The 13729-nt window shown below is 31.2% G+C and overlaps 2 protein-coding genes across 4 annotated transcripts in view; one reads left to right on the top strand and one right to left on the bottom strand.

Moving 5' to 3' along the window:
- The window catches only part of Lace (serine palmitoyltransferase long chain base subunit), a 51161-nt gene extending 49041 nt beyond the window's left edge, over window positions 1-2120 (bottom strand). For both annotated transcript variants that reach the window (XM_077399479.1, XM_077399478.1), the window contains exon 1: window positions 1893-2120. The gene's annotated coding sequence lies outside the window, so the exon portion shown is untranslated. The remainder of the gene's footprint in view (window positions 1-1892) is intronic.
- Window positions 1-13729, top strand: part of Rtnl1 (reticulon) — a 128973-nt gene that overhangs the window by 15840 nt on the left and 99404 nt on the right. The gene's annotated exons all lie outside the window — the stretch shown is intronic.

Here is a 13729-nt window from a genome sequence, read left to right on the forward strand (position 1 = left end):
CCGGACTTAAAACACAGTTATCATTAGAACGTTAAAAAACCCTCCCATCCCTCCCACAATTAAATCGACACGATTTAATTATTATAAACTGTAAAGAATTTATTGCGAAAAATATCACCTCATCCAGGGTTCGAACCTGGAACCTGCCTCATTCCGTGTAGGGCGTCTCGTACCAATTCGACCACCGAGGCATGTGGTAATATTTTTTGCAATAACCGGTTAATAATAGTTGTAAACACTAAGACGCATTTTAAGGTCAGCGTATATTAACAATAAGAAATTTATTTTTCGCTCGTTTGAAGCAAAAGCTACAATGAGAAGTAAGACCATTATACGAGCATTATGTGTTACGGAAAATTCATATCTAATTTTTATATGTATTATTGTAACACATATATATTCCAACTATGTGTTTTAAGTCCGGCTGTGATTGGACTGATCGGAATAGTTGGAATATATATGTGTTACAATAATTATACATATAAAAATTAGACATGAATTTTGTGTAACATCTATTAATGCTCGTATAATGGTCTTACTTCTCATTGTAGCCTTTGCTTCAAACAAGCGAAAAATAAATTTCTTATTGATACTTTTACATGATCAGACATGATAATATATAAGCATATAAGACCATATATGGCTATATAAGGTTATATTTAAAGAGGTTTTATGGAATATATAATCATATATTTTCATATATAGCCATATAATATATTGTTCAAGATTATATTTCCATTTCTTATATGACTATATATAATTATATATCTATACTAATATGAACAAATAAGAGGTATTTTTTCCCGAGTATCGTTTTCTAATAGCAGATCAAAAATAAAAAGGGAGTTCTTGTCGCATGCCGTCGAGTTCTATAGTTCCTGATACTTTTTAGTAATAGTTCTGGTGATTTTACCCAAGTTTTGTTTTTTTAGGGAAAATTGCCAGAACTATTATTAAAAAGTATCAGAAACTATAGAACTTGACTGCATGCGACAAGAACTTCCTTTTATTTTTGATCTGCTGGAAAATGATATGCCAACTTCACACACACGGTTTTTTCATGGTCGGATCAATAGATGGGGCCTATATAGGGTCTTTTAGCTTAACATATCTCATATTAGAATCCTGTCTCATAATATAGGGGACTTTTCTTTATATATAAGTATATATATACACTGTTGGAAAATTTTTGTAGTTGTATTAAAAAAGGTTCTTGTTAAAATTTTTGAAGAAGAATGTTGATTTGATCTTACAATCTTAATTTTAATATAAAAATTATGTTAATTGTACAAATAATTAATCTCAAATTATACGATCAGAATATTTCCTTTCTGTTAAAATATTTTAACATAGTATTGATGTTATTACCATTTAACACATCCATATTATGTTAAACTGACACAAAAATTTGAGTGGACCGTTTTGGACATGTGATTTATGTTATATTAAACACAAATTTTCCAACAGTGTAGAGATATTTAGTCTCAAAGTGTTGAAATCGACGATGACGGTTCACGAATGAAAGAAAAATCATCGTCGACTTCAACACTTTGAGACCAAGAATCTCGGAAACTGGGCATTTTCTGAACTTGCAGCCATTGAGACTTTTGATCAGGACAGTCTGAACTTTATCACACTAAAACTTCAGCCAATTTGACTGGGGCCACTTTTCCATTGATTTTGTGCGGGGTCCTTTGCGGAATATTTAATTTTAATATGAGAGAGAGAGAGAGAGAGAGAGAGAGAGAGAGAGAGAGAGAGAGAGAGCGCGCGCAAGTAATACAATCCGTTTTTTTAAATCAGATACTTATTTATGAAATTACTTTTTCATAGAAAATTGATATTTTTTTAAATATTTGTGGATTATAATGAACGACAAGGCGTGTTCAAACCTTTTTTAATTCTTCTTTCTTCCGAATTTCTTACTTCACGAAGAATCACAGTAGTAAAAACATACCCAATGCATATCGTAATTGAACTGTAGTCGAGTGAAGACTGGTCACGACACGACGACTCGACTATTCATATACTTGAGAAACATTTTCTACCCCACCAAGTTATGACACGCGTTCTTTTTTATCTTCAATTATCATAGTTATCATTTGACGCGTGAATTTCATGAATTGCATCACTTGGATTTCGTAATCTTTTATCGAATTAAGTATTTTCGTCAAAATTACGCTTCTACTTTCGCAAATTTTTATTTATTCTTGTGAACTGTTTAAATCTATATTATTAAACATATTTTGTGAATTTTTTAAATCATACGCGATACATATTATACATTATATTTTATATATAATATTATAAAATACACATTATATATATATATATATATATATATATACCACATATATAATATGTTTATTATACACAGGATGTTTTATTTTAAACGGTTACACAATTAGTAATATATAAAAATGCAAATTAGGAATTTTCACATTTGCTTTCTCACTATTGACCATCACATTGCTTCATCAACATTTTACTTTGCTCACAAAACTCTTTTTATGAAAAAGCCTGTATTTTATTTGTTGCATAAATTATTAGTTATTATTAGTTTGACTTTCCCATAGAAGAAGTTTTATAAGTGAAATAAGATGTTGATAAAGCAATGTGCAAGTTCCTAATTTGCACACTTTTTTTTATATAACTTCCTTATTCTTTAGTCTTTCTACCCCTATTTTATATATAATTCTTTAAAATTTGGTTGATTAGTTCTTGAGTCACAAACATTTGAAATTTTAGGGAATTTAGGGAAAAAGTCTTATAAAACTGGATCTAATTAATCAAATCTTAAATAATTATATATGAAATAGAGGTAGAAAAGACCGAAGAAGATAATAGAATTAGAAGTAGCTCGATATCTCAAAATTTGCGAAAGATAGAGCTACCACAGATATTTCTCAAAAAATTCAAATTTTTATAAAAAATACCCCCCCCCCCACACACACACACACACACACACACACACACACACACACACACACACACACACACACACACACACACACACCTACACACACACACACACACACACACACACACACACACACACACACACACACACACACACACACACACACACACACACACACACACACACACACACACACACACACACACACACACACACACACACACACACACACACACACACACACACACACACACACACACACACACACACACACACACACACACACATACCTACACACACACACACACCCTCCCCCACACACACACACACACACATACCCCCACACACACCCACACACACCCACACCCATACACACACACACATACCTACACACACACACACACACACACACACACACACACACACACACACACACACACACACACACACACACACACACACACACACACACACACACACACACACACACACACACACACACACACACACACACACACACACACACACACACACACACACACACACACACACACACACACACACACACACACACACACACACACACACACACACACACACACACAGAGACAGACATTTTTTTAAAAGTGTATCTTTCGATGTTTTAGATAGAACATTCTAAATACATTGGCAGCGGTAACTCCAAAAAGATTTTTTTTTCATGAAAACAAAGCTTTCTCTATGAAGAAGCAAAATATTTTTGTTTTTAATTTTAGACAAAAATATTTCAGACAAAAGTTGTATGATCTAGAGGAGGACAAATAATAGTAAAATTATTTTTCAAAAAATTGATTTTTTAAAGATAACATGAAGGCCATTGTCATTTTTAAAATTATTTTTAAAATGGAATTATATGATTTTTTATATATTATAATATGATTTTTTAAGTTATATTGCATATAAAAGTATTAAAGTAGAGTTATAAAAAATCAATAGTTTATATATTTTATACTTTATTTTGGCATATTTTGACATAAAATATAACACATCTCATAAACATAAATTATTAATTTTTTTTATAATTGTACCTTAATATTTTTATGTACAGAATAATGAGATGAATTGATTGATGTAAAGTAAACACATGGTTGTTTTTCAAAAAAAAGTATGTAATTGCATAATTTTTATTAAAAAAAAATAGAAGAAACAAGATTAATAAAATTTCAAACAAATAATAATTGATAAAATCTTCTGCTGTTAATTTATAATTTCGTCATTTTACATATTGTTAAAATTAATAACTTAATCATTTTAATTACGCATTATCCGCAATTTATTTATATTTTGTTTTTTAATAATTAAGAAAGAAGTTTATTTGTTGATTATAGCTGAGAGATTAAATGTCAGCAAGTAACAGATATAGCCTCCATCCAAAGAAACGATAATAATTCATCGCATTATATGCGACGTTGCTTTAATCGAGTGTCACGACCATGACCGCCATGAAATTGAGAATTTTTTTATTTATCGACGACGATAAAAAGAGCTACGTAATAAAGTTGATGTTGAATATGTATTGTGATTATAGATATACCTAACTTTAAATTAGCAAAACTTGCGTATTGGCAGTCCAACGTGTTATAATCTGATTGTTTATATTTTATATTATAACATTTGTATATATAATTTTTTTTGGATTTAATATTTAAAACTGAAGAAATTGTTACAGCAGAGATCAGCAGAATTTTTTACAACAGGAGTTTTGTTTACAGAAATCTAAATCAAATTATAAAGAATATTTTTCTCTAAAGAATAATTTTCTCTAATGTACCTAATTCTCTAATCTATTTTACAATGTTGCAACTCACACTGAAATAAACGTGTTTATCAAATTTAATATTTTAATTTAATTAAATATGCAGGAGACACTTCACATCGATTGCTTCTACATAATATGTACAGATATCGTAAAAAAGGCGAATAAATATAAAAAAAAGTTAGGAAGATATAAAAAATTGTTATAATAATAAAAATTAAAATAATGAAAGTTGTTGAGACATAAAAAAAATTAATTATACAGGGGGTCCAGTAATGGCCATGTCTTTTTTTGTGAGTTAGATAGAGCAATTTAAAATGAATAAAAAAATCCTTTACTGTTTTGCGAGTTTCTCATCAATAATTAATGAAAAATTAATTAAGATATGCGAATCAGTATGCACGGATACTGATTCGCAATTGACGAGAAAGGACAGCCCAGCATCATTGATCTTAGATTTTTAACAACCTAAGAAGTTCTTAAATCGTGAATTTTATGCGAATCAAAAGAATATTACTTTTTTATTATTTAAAGACGTGTTATAACGTCTTTACGATATTGGACTGATATCTAACTGACAAAAAATCCAACAAAGTTATTCATGTTATATTAATTTCTTTAGCATTTAGACTTAAGCTCAATGCATTAGCATTAAGAATAATAGTTAAGGATAAAGATAACTAGTAATCTTTTTTGAATAACTGGATTTTTGCGTGTACCATTTTAAACAAACAATATTGGAATAGTCGAACTTCTATCACCACACGGCTCCGACACGTGTCTCTCAACATTATTTCCAACTGTAAACTATTTTGCCGCGTCAATTTATACATGTTTAATTTTACTTTTACACGTTTATTTTTTAGACCTATACCCATACAACATGAAATATTCCATGAATGTTTTATAAATATTCTTTAGAATATTCATGAATTTTCTATGAATGTCTATAAATGTGCAAAGAACGCGTGTAATGTCCCGCTTTGAATGTCCTTAGAAATTTCTATAAATATTCTCGAATAATCTACAAATGTTTTATAAATATTTCCGTATAATCCATAATTTTTTTATATATATGCAAAATATATTTATAGAACATTTATAGATTATTTTAGGAACATTAAAAGTGGGATATTGCATATATTCTATATCTATACTATTATTTTATAAAGCAACAGGGTTTGCATTTTTTTTGTCCGCTATGATCTTGGAAACCAATGGACCGAATTTTTACCAAACGTATATATATGAAATAGGGGTAGAATTTCCCGGGGAGTGCTATAGGGTGTATAGTTTTTCGTTACCGATCTTCTGGAAACCGGTTTTTCTAATTTCTTCAATTTTTCGGTAAATAATTGACGGAATTTCAAAGAATTGTACATAAAACAGGAGTTGAATTTTCCGCGGAGTGCCATAAAGTGTATAATTTTTTGTTACCGATCTCTTTGGAAACCGGTACTGAAATTTTTGAAATTAAAAACTATTTGACCAAATTTTTATTAAATTTCATATACTTTTAATATCGATTTTTTTGAAAACCGGTATCAGAAGTTTTTCGAATTAAAAACCATTTGACCGAATTTTTATTAAAAGTATTAGGAGTACAATTAAGTTTCCGCCGTTTTTTATCAAAAATTGGGCATTTATTGAACGGTACCTTATGTTTCAATCAAAGTATTGTCCATCGCTAGCCACTACTTTTTCCCATCTTTCTGGCAGGATATGGATACCGCGTCGGAAGAACGCTTCATCTTTTGAGGCTATCCACAAATCGATCCAATTTTTGGCATCTTCATATGATGTAAAGTGCTGCTCAGACAGGCCGTGCGCCATCGATCGAAACAAATGGTAATCAGAGGGAGCAATGTCTGGTGAATACGGCGGGTGGGGTAAAACTTTCCAATTGAGTGTTTTCAAGTAGGTTTTGACAGGTGCCGCAACATGTGGACGAGCATTATCATGCAGGAGAATAATTTTATCGTGTTTGGAGTAGTAGTGGGCGCGTTTTTCCTTGAGTGCTCGGCTCAATCTCATCAATTGTGTTCGGTAGATAGCCCCAGTAATGGTTTCGTTTGGTTTGAGCAACTCATAATACACGACACCAAGCTGATCCCACCAAATACACAACATGAGTTTTTTTCCATGAATATCCGGCTCGGCTGTCGGTGTTAAAACATGGCCAGGTGGTCCCCATAATTTCCTCCTCTTTGAGTTAATTTAGTGGATCCATTTTTCATCACCAGTGACTATACGATGCAAGAAACCCTTTCGTTTATGCCTGGCAACCAGCATTTCACATGTGCAAAATCGGCGTTCAACGTTTCTCGGCTTCAGTTCATATGGAACCCAAATTCCTTCCTTCTGAATCATTCCCAACGATTTTAAACGATGTGAAATTGCTTGTTGAGTTACTCCTAATGTAAGTGCAAGTTCTTTTTGCGTTTAGCATGAATCTTCCTCCAATAATGCTTCCAATTCCGTGTCTTCGTACACTTTTGGCCTTCCGCTACGTTTTTTGTCCTCGACGTCAAAATCACCGTTCTTAAACTTTTGAAACCACTCACGACAACTTCTCTCACTTAAAGCAGCCTCATCATATGCTTCTACAAGCAATCGATGCGCCTCAGCTGCAGATTTCTTCAAATTAAAGAAATAAATCAAAAGTTCCCGCAAATGACGCTTATTCGGCTCAAAATTCGACATTTTTGCACGAAAAGAATTATGTGATGCCGATACAGTCTGATACTATGTCAAGTTTATGGTGTTGCCAGATGTCCATCTTATACGATATAACACTTTACATCTGACAATTTCAACCATAACCTCCTGGTGGGCCATCTATTGTAAAACGGCGGAGACTTATTTGTACATCTAATATATGAAATAGGGGTGGAATTTCCCGGGGAGTGTAGAGATAGTGTATAGTTTTTGTTACCGATTTTCTGAAAACCGGTTTTTTTTATTTTTCTAATTTTTCGAAAAATAATTGACCGATTTTTTACTAAAAGTATATGAAATATAGGAGTAGAATTTCCCAGGGAGAACTATAAAGTGTATAATTTTTTGTTACCGAGATCATAGCAAATAAAAAAAGGCTACAAACTGTTTTTTTATTATAATAATAAAGAATTTTACATAAAACAGGAGTAGAATTTTTGAGACTAAATAAGTTGTTAAATTCACATGTTAAATATTAATCAATTAATCAATATCGAAAGTCGCTTTCGGAAAATAATTGATCGAATTTTCCTGTGGTGTTATTTTTTGACCCGGTATTTATTCCTTATACACACACACACACACACATACAAACACTAACACAAACACACATACACAACAGGTGTAAATCCGACCAGGCAACTTCCACGTGGTACATCTTGGGTAATGCTAATGCCGGCGGTATTGACACAAAATTGAGGTATGGCATATTATATGCAAAAATGCTTTATTTCCGAAATATAAGTTTGTAATATTGAAAATTAAAAAATGGCAAAAGCTACGCGTATGAGAGCAATGCATATGGAGAGAGGGAGAGAAAGAAAGAGAGAGAGAGAGAGAGAGAGAGAGAGAGAGAGAGAGAGAGAGAGAGAGAGAGACTATTTGCGTGTCTTAATACACATGTTCTCCGGGGCGAAGCCCGGCGGGGCATGCTAGTACATTTATAAAACAATTATAGGATATTTGTGAATAGTTGTGAATTTATTAAAACTATCTTGGAATATATACATTTTTCTTAATATATTTGAGAATATTTACAAACATTTGTAAATTATTCGAGAATATTTATAGAACATTTAAGGCGGAATCGTCCATATTCAAATGTTCTATGCACATTCTTAGAACAATTACAGATTATTCACAAATATTTTAAAAAATATTTATACATATAGGATATATATTATATACTATATTTGTAAATATATTATTAAAGCACTAAAAAAGAACGTAAAATTTAATAACAAAAGTTGTAAGATTTTTATATTTATTTAGAGTTATTATAATTCTCTTATATTATTTTTTTAAATAAAACTTATTTTTTTAAATACATCAAATCGTATTTATTTTGATAAATGTTGAGATTTTCGATATAAAGTATATAAGTAAAACGAGATAATATTGATATGCAGGATACACTCACGCATTTTAAAATTTTCCTCTGCAAAAATATTTTTTCCAAACATGTCAGAATTAATTTTATACGTGAAAAACATTTTTAATTTTTTTATTATAAATAAAAATTATTATTATGAAAAATGTGAATTATTGTCTTCTTCTAGGATTAAAAAAAATAAAATTATTAAAAAAATATATATATATATATATATGGTATATATATCCACGATTCCCGCATGTCAGTGTTACTCACTCAATTTCACCATAAGTATAACTTTTTAAATAAAACTTAAAATTGTATTATTTTTAACGCAAAATAAAATTAATTATAATATATTTGCTTTGATTTTGCATTTTTGGTATTTTTTAAATTTAGTACTTATAGTAACTATCACAAATCCAGTATATTATTCAATTCCAGGCCTTCACAATCTTCTTCTTCTTCTTCTTCTTCTTTAATTATTGGCCTGTGAGCAATACTGCTCTTAAGATGGCCAGGACGAACTACTCGTCGCGAATAGCCGTAATTGGCGTGTCTTAAAACCCACTAGTCGTAAATAACCAATTGGCGTGTCTTTTACAGTATTGTACCACAGTATATACAGTAGCGCAACTCTCTGTCGGCGCCTTTGATGTTGAGTAGTGTTGTCCAAAATGGAGTGCGCATGCGCGAAATAAGTAAGCGCCCACTAGCACCAACTAAACGGCCACGTTCAGGCAGACACAACTGTTAAGTGTCGTCTTATCGACACGCTACGCTGATTCGTTGGATCTAAAAGTATAAGAGCCAATCACGTGCTATTGAGCGGTTTTACGCGCCCATCAACGTCTTTCTCTGAACTTCTTTCTCAATTGCTCTTCCTTTCTCCGCTCTCACTCTACTTTTACATGAAATTAATCTGAATTTAATAAAAATAATGAAGATAAATATTTATTATGTATCTATTAAAAATAAGGAAAAAAATTCAAAAATGAGAAAAAATAAAATTATATAAATGTGATTGCAGATTGAATAATATAAATGTATTGAGGTAAATTATTAGAAAATATAATGTTATATAACATATATTAAACAACCAAAAAAACAAAATATAATATTTTATACATTATACTTATAAGAAAACAATTATAATTATAAAATATTTAATTTAAAATAGTTTTATTAGATTAAATAAAATAAACAAATAATTTTTAATTATGCATCCAAAATAAAAATAAGATACGCTATATTAATGCTTAATTTAAAATGCAATAAATGAAATTTTAATTTTAATACGACGATATGTTTCCGGATAGCACGGAGAATTGAAAAGGAATTTTTTTTAAATTCTTGATTTAAAAAAATTTTTAAGTACTTTTTCCGTATATCATTTCTGTCCCAAAACAACTCTTAAGAGTTCAAAAGAAATTCTTTTCTATGTCACCAATTCTGAGTACTTTTTCAGATACAAAAAAAATCACTTTTTTACTCCATAAAAATTCGTAATATATTCGAAATTATGTTTAGGTAGTATTCTAATAGAGCTCTATCTAAGCGCTATTTCGAATGCATTGCGATTTCTTATAGAATAGAAAAATAATTCCTTTGTTTCTGAAGGATAAGAAATGTATATATACTAATCTATTTTATGTTCTTTCTGATGCAGAAACTGTTTTCGGATAGATTATGAAAGATTCTTTCTTATCCGATGTTACAGACAGAATATTAGGATTATAAACACTGAAATTAGAAATATAAATATAGGAAAATATAAAATAGAAGTATCCATGACTCCTATATCGATTAATGCTTATATTACTAAATTGGTATACAGATTTAAAATATTGTATCATTAATTGTTATAACAAACAATTCGTATAATATAAAGCGACATATTTATCAAGAGACACGGTAGTGTCTCGCGCCAAGTACGCGCGAAGCGAGACGCACCGTGACTCTTTTACGCGAACGCATGAGTTGCGAGTATCCGAGATTTTGAGATCTCAATAACGAGTGAACGTCTCAACTTCTAACAAAATTCGATCGATAGCTTGGGGTTTGATTTATAAATAAGAGTCTTTTTTTTTCGTTACGTGCCCTACGAGCGAAGATATTGCAATGCAAAGACCAAATGTGGAAAATTTTTTTTTAAGAAACGTCCACGTCGGACAAAAATGGCGGCTGGTGTGTCACTTTCCCATTTTTGATACGAGAGTGCTCTCGTGCACTGTCGCAGTGCGTGACAGTTTTTTACAACCTAGAAAAGGATAAGTGTAAGTGTGTGATAGTCGTGACCGTTGCCGCGTCGTGACAGATAGTGAAATATATATAAGTATTGACCGTAAAGAGCTGATGCCGAGAGATCTTTAAGAAGGAAGGTGTATCTACAAAATCGTACAAACACGTACGTATATGCTGCCTTGTAAAAGTTGTCAAACTTTATGTTTACGCGAGCGTTACTTCTGTAGTAACTTACGATAATTTATGCCGGGATTACGATGAATTTAACGTAACGGGACGCGACGGACGCGAAGTAACGTAACGTGAACTTAAGAAATTACGATCGCCGTAATTTAAAGATAACCTTAATCTTAACCTTCTATTCATACCAAGCTGTCAAATCATTTCTGAAATGCACGCTGCTTCACGTTACGGCGATCGTAATTTTTTAAGTTTACGTTACGTTACTTCGCGTCCGTCGCGTCCCGTTACGTTAAATTCATCGTAATCCCGGCATTACTCGTTTACGCGGGATGAATTATCATAAGTTGCTACAGAATCTCCATTTACGTGGAGGAATTATCGTATAAGTTACTACGGAAGTAAAACGCTCGCGTAAACATAGTATACGTGACAGATTGTGTGTGTGTGTGTGTGTGTGTGTGTGTGTGTGTGTGTGTGTGTGTGTGTGTGTGTGTGTGTGTGTATCGAATTTCATGTGGTGTTATTTGTTGACCCGGTTATAGTCCTTATACACACCCACACACCACATACAAACACTAACACAACACACAATCACAACAGGTGTAAAATCCGACAGGCAACCTCCACGTGGTACATCTTGGGTAATGCGATTATGCCGGGTATTGACACAAAATTGAGGTATGCATATTATATGCAAAAATGTTATTTCAGAAATATAAGTTTGTAATATTGAAATAAAAAATGCAAAGCACGCGTATGAGAGCAATGCCATATGGAGAGAGGGAGAGAAAGGAAAGATGAGAGATTAGAGAGAGAGAGCGAGGAGAGCAGAGAGAGAGAGAGGCGAGAGAGAGAACGGCACCTTTTTAAATTTTCCTCTGCAAAAATATTTTTTCCAAACATGTCCAGAATTAATTTTAATACAGTGGATGAAACACAATTTTTACTTTTTTGTATTATACACATGAAAAATGATTTATTATGAAAAATGTGTAATTATTGTCTTCTTCTAGGATTAAAAAAATAAAATTATTAAAAAACTATAGTATAATATATATATATGGTATATATATCCACGATTCCCGCATGTCAGTGTTAACTCACTCAATTTCACCATAAGTATAACTTTTTAAATAAAACTTAAAATTGGATTATTTTTAACGCAAAATAAAATTAATTATAAATATTGCTTTGATTTTGCATTTTTGGTATTTTTTTAAATTTAGTACTTATAGTAACTATCACAATCCAGTATATTATTCAATTCCAGGCCTTCACAATCTTCTTCTTCTTCTTCTTCTTCTTTACTTATTGGCCTGTGAGCAATACTGCTCTTAAGATGGCCAGGGACGAACTACTCGTCGCGAATAGCCGTAATTGGCGTGTCTTAAAACCCACTAGTCGTAAATAACCAATTGGCGTGTCTTTTACAGTATTGTACCACAGTATATACAGTAGCGCAACTCTCTGTCGGCACCTTTGATGTTAGTGTTGTCCAAAATGAAGTGCGCATGCGCGAAATAAGTAAGCGCCCACTAGCACCAACTGAACGGCCACGTTCAGGCAGACACAACTGTTAAGTGTCGTTTTATCGACACGCTACGCTGATTCGTTGGATCTAAAAGTATAAGAGCCAATCACGTGCTATTGAGCGGTTTTACGCGCCCAACGTCTTTCTCTGAAACTTCTTTCTCAATTGCTCTTCCTTTCTCCGCTCTCACTCCACTTTTACATGAAATTAATCTGAATTTAATAAAAATAATGAAGATAAATATTTATTATGTATCTATTAAAAATAAGGAAAAAAATTCAAAAATGAGAAAAAATAAAATTATATAAATGTGATTGCAGATTGAATAATATAAATGTATTGAGGTAAATTATTAGAAAATATAATGTTATATAACATATATTAAACAACCAAAAAAACAAAATATAATATTTTATACATTATACTTATAAGAAAAGAATTATAATTATAAAATATTTAATTTAAAATAGTTTTATTAGATTATAAATGAAATAACGAATGATTTTTAATATGCATCCAAAATAAAAATAAGATACATTAATGCTTAATTTAAAATGCAATAAATGAAATTTTAATTTTAATACGACGATATGTTTCTGGATAGCACGGAGAATTGAAAAGGAAATCTTTTTAAATTCTTGATTTAAAAAAATTTTTAAGTACTTTTTCCGTATATCATTTCTGTCCCAAAAACAACTCTTAAGAGTTCAAAAGAAATTCTTTTCTATGTCACCAATTCTGAGTACTTTTTTCAGATACAAAAAAAATCACTTTTTTACTCCATAAAAATTCGTAATATATTCGAAATTATGTTTAGGTAGTATTCTAATAGAGCTCTATCTAAGCGCTATTTCGAATGCATTGCGATTTCTTATAGAATAGAAAAATAATTCCTTTGTTTCTGAAGGATAAGAAATGTATATATACTAATCTATTTTATGTTCTTTCTGATGCAGAAACTGTTTT

This window comes from Temnothorax americanus, unplaced genomic scaffold (genome assembly GCF_048541705.1).
Source record: "Temnothorax americanus isolate GAGA-0224 unplaced genomic scaffold, ASM4854170v1 Scaffold127, whole genome shotgun sequence".
Lineage (NCBI taxonomy): Eukaryota > Metazoa > Arthropoda > Insecta > Hymenoptera > Formicidae > Temnothorax > Temnothorax americanus.